Genomic DNA, 7,985 nt, shown 5'->3' on the forward strand with positions numbered 1-7,985 from the left:
GACAGATTGTTCATCAGGGGTTTGGCTACGACTTCTTTTTTTTTTTCTACGTTCTTCTCCCAGTTGCGTTGTCGGCTCACCGTAATTGAAATTCGATACAGTTCGTTTCGAATCCACCCAGGGCCAAAAAAGCCATCTGGGATTACGGTGACTCGGGAAGTTCGGTGAAGTCACTCGATGGAGTTTTTTCCTTGTGTCGGCTTTTTATAGGGTTTTAGCCAAAGGACTTTCTTTTGTTTGTGAGGTTTTTTCTTTGTAGCTGTAGTTTTGTAACCAGCAAACTGATTGACAGTGGATAATTTAATGGCAGTCGGGGTTTGTTTCAACTGGCAGATTTTTTTATTTTAAAGATTGGAAGCTATGAAGAGAGAAGAAGCTTCTTGTGAACTAAAGCAGCGGTACGAATAGTTTTAACACAAAAAAAAACTAACAATGTGATAAAAATTTTGTAATAAATTGGTTTTTTTAAAGTATTTCAAAACATATTTGAAAGAAGTTGAATAAGGGACCAAAAAGAATCGACTATATCAGACAGGGTGGATAATATTAAATAAATATCCAAATGATATACAAAATAATTATAAAACATAACAGTATGTTACTTCAAAAATCAAAATAAAAGTAAATTTCGAATGGAGAGAAAAATAAGAAAGAAAATATTACCGAAAGAAAAGGAAAATCAAATCTATTACTACCGAAGAAGTCTTGAGCGGTATATAACAGGAGAAGAACAATGTTTGGATACTCAGTTGCCCTCGTATAGGATAAATTAATAAGAGTATGTAACAAACATTTTTAAACCTTGTTTCAATTTATGGTAAAATTTTTCTAACTTAAAAAGGAAGTAGCAAAGAAGTTAGAGAAAATAATTAAAAATCAAATTTTATGATACAAAAACATAGAAAAGCTTTTAAAATTTACATAAAAGTCATAAAAGTCAGGAAAAAATAGAAGGGAAAAAATAGAGGGAAAAAAAGAAGTAAAAACGGTAAAAGAGCAGGCACTTAACATAAAAAAAGATAAATAGAAAAACAAAAATAGCAAACGCTTGTTCTTAATCACCAATTAACAATTGAAAACATGAACAGTATTGACTCTAAACACAAAACAAGACAAGAAAATGATCAATTTAATTAAATTGGCGTCTAGAAAACAACCATTTCTACCATTACATTGTAACTTGTGCAGCAAATTAAACAACATTTTGTTTTGCAAACTTCCTCAGAACATGTACTCTAATTGTCCAATTACAGTGGCATTGCCCTGGGGATAGGAAACGTTTGATTTGAAAAGTTACATCACCGTTTCCGTCCTGGTAGAACGTACAATAAGGCACTCGTAGCGGCCCGATACTGGGACGAAGTCCTGCAAGAATGCAAGCAAAGAATGAAACAATAGTAAGTGGAAAGGATGAGAACCGAGTTGAAGAAAAAAATAAACGAGCGTGCAAAAAATCGAAAAACCCTTACCCCCAGAGAGACCGAGAGAGACCGAGAGCCCTTTCTACACGGTTGGCAGACATTTGAATCAACAGATTATAATTAGATACGCCCGAAGGGACAATTAAAATCGAATGCTTCCCAACTGCTGCTGCTTCGTTTCGCATCCTCTTCCCAAGGGTTTATTGCAACATTGTGAACAACTGTGCGAAGAAGTGGACGGTACAAACAGAAGAACACAAAAAAGCGCCGAAGGTAGATCCGGTAAGAGATTCCTTCCCGGGGGTCCCGGCTTCGTTGGCGATGCATCTGCAGTGCAGCCCGGAACGGTTGTTCAGGGACGGACAGGATTTGACATATGTAGCCGCTGGTTTGACGGGATTGTTCGGTGGCGCGTTTCTAGTACTTGGCAGTTTGTCAATCTTTCGTCAGCCAGCAGCTCGGTTGAAATTAATTGTTCCAATTCGTTGCATGCAAACCCACGGTGAGCTGCAGGAATTTTGTTTGATTAATGTTGTTTTGATTGTACGCTTGCGTAGTTACAAAACGAACCGAACACGGGTCCTTGTTAGCGTTGTCAATGTGCTTAGAGGATGAGATGATTGAACGAGACTAGGATGGAATTCTTAATCGGGTTTCACAGGACGGCAAAAACTGAAGTCATTTATTTTTCGTGTCCTAAGAATCGATTATAAATGAACAAGGACTCTATCTCCGGGTCGATTTCGGGGAGGGAAGGAACTATTTAGACGCGAGTGAGCTTTTGAGAAATGGTTCATCACTTCTTGGAATGGAATTTTCTCATAAGCCAATTTGTGAGATCATTGTTAAGTATTATTAATGGTTTTATGTCAAACAACGGCCAACACCTTTCGTAAATGGGATGGCACTAATTACAATCGAGTCGGGAAAGGTTTGCCGGGAATCGGGAGTGCTAGAAACAGTCAAATCTAAGCTACAGATGTTGTTCAATTAACAGTGCGATTCGAGAGAAGAAGCTTGTGTTTAATTTAATATCGGAAATTTTAGCAGTAGAGCATTCAACATAAGTCGTTATTCCTTATTTAAAACAATAAGAGCCTTCCTTAGAAATCAGCTTCACTGAAAGAATTATAGAAATCCGCACAGAGACATCCTTTATTAATGATGTTATGCTGTACCTTCAGCTTAAGCCTGCAGCGACCTTAATACTAAACTAAGTAAACATATAACATTTTACAGTGACTAACTTAGTGTTAGAACTTAGTGATTTTTGAGAGAATCGACTTAGTGTTTTTTTTTATAAAATTTAGTTTCAGATGTTGCAAAACTACTCTTCCATTGAATCAATCTCGAAATTGTATCTGAGTTTATTTTTATCTCATGAAGAGCAGGCCAAAACATTAAATAGAAAAAAACCCAGCCTATAATCTAAATTTATAATAAAAAAGTGCAATGATGAGCATCTTCCGTTAATTTTTAAATCTTAGTTCACAATTTTTCACAATAAAAGTCAGACTTTTTGTAATAAAAGTAAAAATCATTACTTTATTTTTTTAATTATTACTCAAGATATGTTCATTATCGAACACACCCAGATAGTAAAATATGATCTTCTGGATGGTTTTGCCTAATTTTAGATTGATAATTTCTTTTCGAATGAATGAATGCAAAAGCTGGTAAATCGGCTATAAAAGAGGTTTATTCTACTGTCCGTAACTTTATACATCCTACATAATGTAAACATTATTATGAGAAGAAAATTTACCAAGAAAATTCGACCGGTTAACTAATCACCATTATTGACCGATTACCATACCAACGATTTTGTTCCCAAGATATTGGTCGTAGAAAGTGGATAGATAGATAATTATTGACGACATTTCTCCGACAAGAACATTTTCTAAGCAATGAGGCTTATCCTGAATTTTGTTTGATTTCATTAGAGTGAGAATCCTGGGCGTCATGCAGCAGAAAGATTTGAATATCCTCGGAATCAAAGCCTTAGACATTACAAAAATCTTCCCACAATTAAATATTCTTGTAAGTATAATATTTAGGAAACTATGCCTGGAAAACATGTTAAGGCTAAACTCATCAGTCAACATCTTTGATGAAGAACGATTTTGTCGTAACGAATAAATCATATTATCTTCAGCTGCTGCTGTTTCAGAGATTTCTTCTTCTTGATAAGAACATCCTCCTTTAAGGATTTCACCTGATATAAAGTTTGTCTTCAGTCGTTTGTGTACGCGATGTAAAAGATGTATCACTCTAACCCCAACTTTGCCAAAGCTTAGACTGAAAAGTGTTTTATGAGTTGTAATATTTAGATCTTTAGAGGTGTAAAGAAAGCAACAGTGATGTCCATGCAACTTGTGCTTCACTTTCATGTCAGTGTTATCAATATAATAAAGTGCATGATCTATAGATCACCCGATGGTAACATTTTCCAAAGTCCTCTTTCACCAGTCGGTCTATTTTCACGAAAAATATGTTATGAATTATGGGACATTTGGAGATATGTATCTTCGCAGCTTCATATGCTGGTATATCGTTGCCTTCCAAAACCCGGTTCCCATTCGGAACAGCTGACTCCCGGCCCAAACAAAGCTGTAATGCTATGTTTGGTCGTTAATGTGCACACTTCGGAGCTCTCACTGCCCGACAAAGGAAAACAAACAACCATTTCCAACTGCTAGAGGCAGTTCAACCTTTTGCCCAATCGCCCGAAAAAGAGAGGGCTTTCTAGTGTCACCCAAGTCAACTGTTTCTCAATCTCACGTCAGCAACTGCCACGTTTTGGTCCTTCAAATGGCAAACAAAAAAAAAAAAAAAACAACAATTCGTTGCCCAACTGTGCTGTGACCTTTATACTTAACAAAACGCTTCCATTCCTACCGCTTGCCATCGGCCATTCCACTGCATTGGTACATAAATATTTTTCAGGCACTTTTAATTGAAATACCGCGCTGCTGCGATGGGGTAGGGGAGAAAGCATAACCCCGTACGCGGCTCCTACTCGATACTCGAAACCATTACCCATCCGCTGCGACCTCGTGGGATAGTGAGAAAAGCGATAGGGAGAAAGCATAGCGGCAGCAGCAACACACATTATCGGAAGAGAGAGAGCAAAAAGGAAAAACACATTTAAAAATAAATAATGGCACAAAGTGTTGACATTTGCGGTGCAATCCGAGGCTAAATCATTGCTATTTGATGATCACGCTGCCAGGGGAAAAATGTGTAACTATTGAGGACGAAACGCAAAGAGAACGATAAAAAAGTGCGCACAAAATGTATTCCGAAAAACCGATTCGACAGAAACATTAAAATAAATAAATCGATACAATTTATAATCCTTCGCTGAGTAGGGTAACAGAGGCAAAAAAACACACAACCTCGTTTATGTGCGAAATGCGTGCAATGCATGCATACAGAACAGCACCATAATGAATAGGTTTCGACATTCACGGGATGAACTTTTAGCTGCCCATCTGTTTTTTTTTCGCCCGAATTCTTCTTTTTTTTGTAATTAAAGTTATACTGCATAAAAAGCTCATAAATAACGATACGCAATATGAATCTGGTTTGTAACGAGTTTTTGTGCACGGTTGTTTTTTGCTTCTCTAGTTTCGTTACTGCTATAAAATTGATGTCGAATGGTATCAGGCGCTTCTATCGGGCTGGTTTTAAAAATGCAACAGAGCTAGTAGATGTTATAATTAAAAGCACTGGCTAGAAAGTGGTATCAGGTTCGTAGTGTTTTATTTATTGAAGATTTTGGAAACGTAAAAAATTGTAAAGAGAGAGAGCTTGAATCTCCATGTCAATAACAGGCATTTGTTGGAGCTATCAGAAACTACTCGATTCTGCTTTGGAGTCAGCAAGGTATCTCAATGTTTGAAAAGCCTCTTCGTTCTAGAAGGCATACAATTGTTATGAGATTGTTGATGAAGATATCCTTCTTTGGAGATTTAAACGTAAGAGAATTTCATTCATTTAGAATTCTAACTAACCCTATAGCACTACATACTAGATGTGATGATGTCCAGATCTCCACATGTTTACTAGAAAGCCTAGATTCTACAAGGAGACCTGCGCAAAATCTCTATTAAAAATCGCTTACCCCAAATTTTTCTGCCAAAGAGTTGTATTTTAGAGTTAAATCTACAACATTTTTAGAAAAAAACCCTGAAAGGTATAGAGGGAATATGTCAAGGTCCAGTTCTACCAGTAAATATCCACATCATAATGAGTAGAGTCCTAGAATGGCTAGAACTCCAATTAGAAAACCCGTAACGAGATTATTAATCATTTTAAGCCAAAGATATGTTAAGCAAGAATTTAAATGCAAGTTGCTTAAGCAGATCAGGTGGCCAAACTGTATATTATGAAAGTCTTGGGATCTAATCTTAAATGGCAGCTATAGATTTTTTTTCTGCAGAAGTTGAATACAATTAAAAAAAATCAGACTGTGTAATCTCTCAAATCTGGTGTTTCCTTTACAATCTGGCGCTTGAGAAAGCCATCCGTGATTTGGAGGTGGAAACTTCGGGGACCATCTTCTATAAGTCAATCCAGATCCTGACATACGCTGACGACATAGAAATCATTGGTTTGAGGCTCTCCTATGTAGCAGAAGCTTATCAAAGGATCGAGCGTGCGACACAGAACCTTGGGTTGGAGATTAACAAGGCGAAAACCAAAATGATGGTGGCACCACCAGCGGCCCTGCTAACAAACACTGAATTACGCAGGGGTGATGTACAGATAGGTGACCACACCGTCGAAGTCGTCCAAAACTTCAACTCTCGGGGGGTCAAAAGTCAGCATCGACAACCGACATTGATGTTGAATTACGTGCAACGGTGCTGGCTGCCTACCGGTCATACTACAGCCTGAGGAAACTTCTCCACTCTAAATACCTGTCGCGACGGACGAAGCTTGGACTGACCAGAACATTTATAGTCCCAGTACTCACATACGCCTCTGAGACATGGACTCTGTCCAAAACTGACGAAGCCCTCTTAGCCGCGTTCGAGAAGAAGATGCTCAGAAGGATTTTCAGCCCCGTATGTGTGGAAGAAGGCAATGGAGGAGCCGCTACAATCACGATCTCTACAACCTGTACGATCATCTCACCGTGGTGCAGCGCATTAGACTCGCTAGGCTCCGGTGGGCTGGTCACGTCATGAGAATGACACCGGACGAACCAGCCCGTAAAGTCCTTTTAGGCCGTCCACATGGACAGAGGAGGCGTGTTATGCCGAAATTGAAATGGAGTGATGGCGTTGATGCGTCCGCCAGAACGGCCGGGATAACGGATTGGCAGACGACGGCGCTGGACCGTGAGCGGTATCGAGGATTGTTGCAAGACCACAGAGCGGTTGTAGTGCCTGATAATTAAGTAGGTAAGTAATCTCTCCAACACATGCTTCATTTTCTGCAGAAAACTCATAGCTTTCATTGGAACAGAATCCTAATAGGGGCGCAATGTCAATTTACTTCAAAGTTTTCACAATATCCGAAAGAGAAAAAATGAATATCCATGCTTGAATTCATCTATTTTTGAAGAAAACATCTTTTATCTCCTTAGAATAAAGACCTGTATAGAATGGTGATTTCAAGGATAACCATCGTACCATAACTCGGATAGACCATTGGACATCTGATTTCCTGGCTTGTAGGAAGCTTAAGGGTTTCAATCCTTGCAGCACAGGGTGTCGTTATGTATTTGACGGCGGGTGAAGTAAGTTACTCCGAGTAGGGTATTCGTCGTCTTCAAAGCCTGGAATGAGATTAAATGCCAGAAAACTGATTGTTGATTCTATTTTCGACCATTCAATAGATAGAGGCTCGGATAGCAGAATATTGATATTGTGCAAAATTAAATTATAGATTCTTTTTCCTATATTGAAACAAATTTCCCAAAACGTTTACAGTTTATAATAATCTTAAAGAACCAATCTGTTTTTTTGTTGTTGTTAGTTCGTCAGTCCACGCCAGTTTCAAATGACTGTGAAAGATTAATCTGCTCATGCGCAATCAGCTTGTTTTGGTCGGTCGTGATCCGTATTAAAATAGATCGTAGCAGTGATAGCGCAGCGGTGTTGCGATTGGATTCTGTTTTTGAAAAGTCTCAACTTACTCAACCAGGTCCTGTGGCGCAATGGATAACGCGTCTGACTACGGATCAGAAGATTCCAGGTTCGACTCCTGGCAGGATCGGAATACGCATTTAATTTTTTTTAACTTCCGATACAGTTTGAAACGCCATCACGCTCAGTCAAGATAAGGGACTCTCCTTTACACGTCTCAAACGCACTGATGGTGCGAATTTTGTTTTTGCACTCTTCTCTTTCACTCCCTTCACTTGGTTATTGTTAGATAAGATTAGATAAATAAACAGCTAGTGCGTGAGTTGCTGCCCTTGACCCAGATTCCGCCTCCCCCCAAGTGTGACTGACCGATAGCGAATCGGCCCCTCTAATGCGCGGAAAACTGACCCAAATAGCGACGAAATGTGTTTGCTTTTTTGTTCCCTTATCAAAAGGTCCACCTAAG

At 38.7% G+C, this 7,985-nt stretch overlaps 1 non-coding gene across 1 annotated transcript; it reads left to right on the plus strand.

Moving 5' to 3' along the window:
- Positions 1 to 7,576: 7,576 nt before the first annotated feature.
- On the plus strand, positions 7,577 to 7,649 carry Trnar-acg. Its single transcript has one exon. It is a non-coding gene; the product is annotated as a tRNA-Arg (tRNA).
- Positions 7,650 to 7,985: the final 336 nt, after the last annotated feature.

The sequence above is a fragment of the Anopheles stephensi genome, chromosome 2 (genome assembly GCF_013141755.1).
Source record: "Anopheles stephensi strain Indian chromosome 2, UCI_ANSTEP_V1.0, whole genome shotgun sequence".
In the NCBI taxonomy this organism is placed as follows: Eukaryota; Metazoa; Arthropoda; class Insecta; order Diptera; family Culicidae; genus Anopheles; species Anopheles stephensi.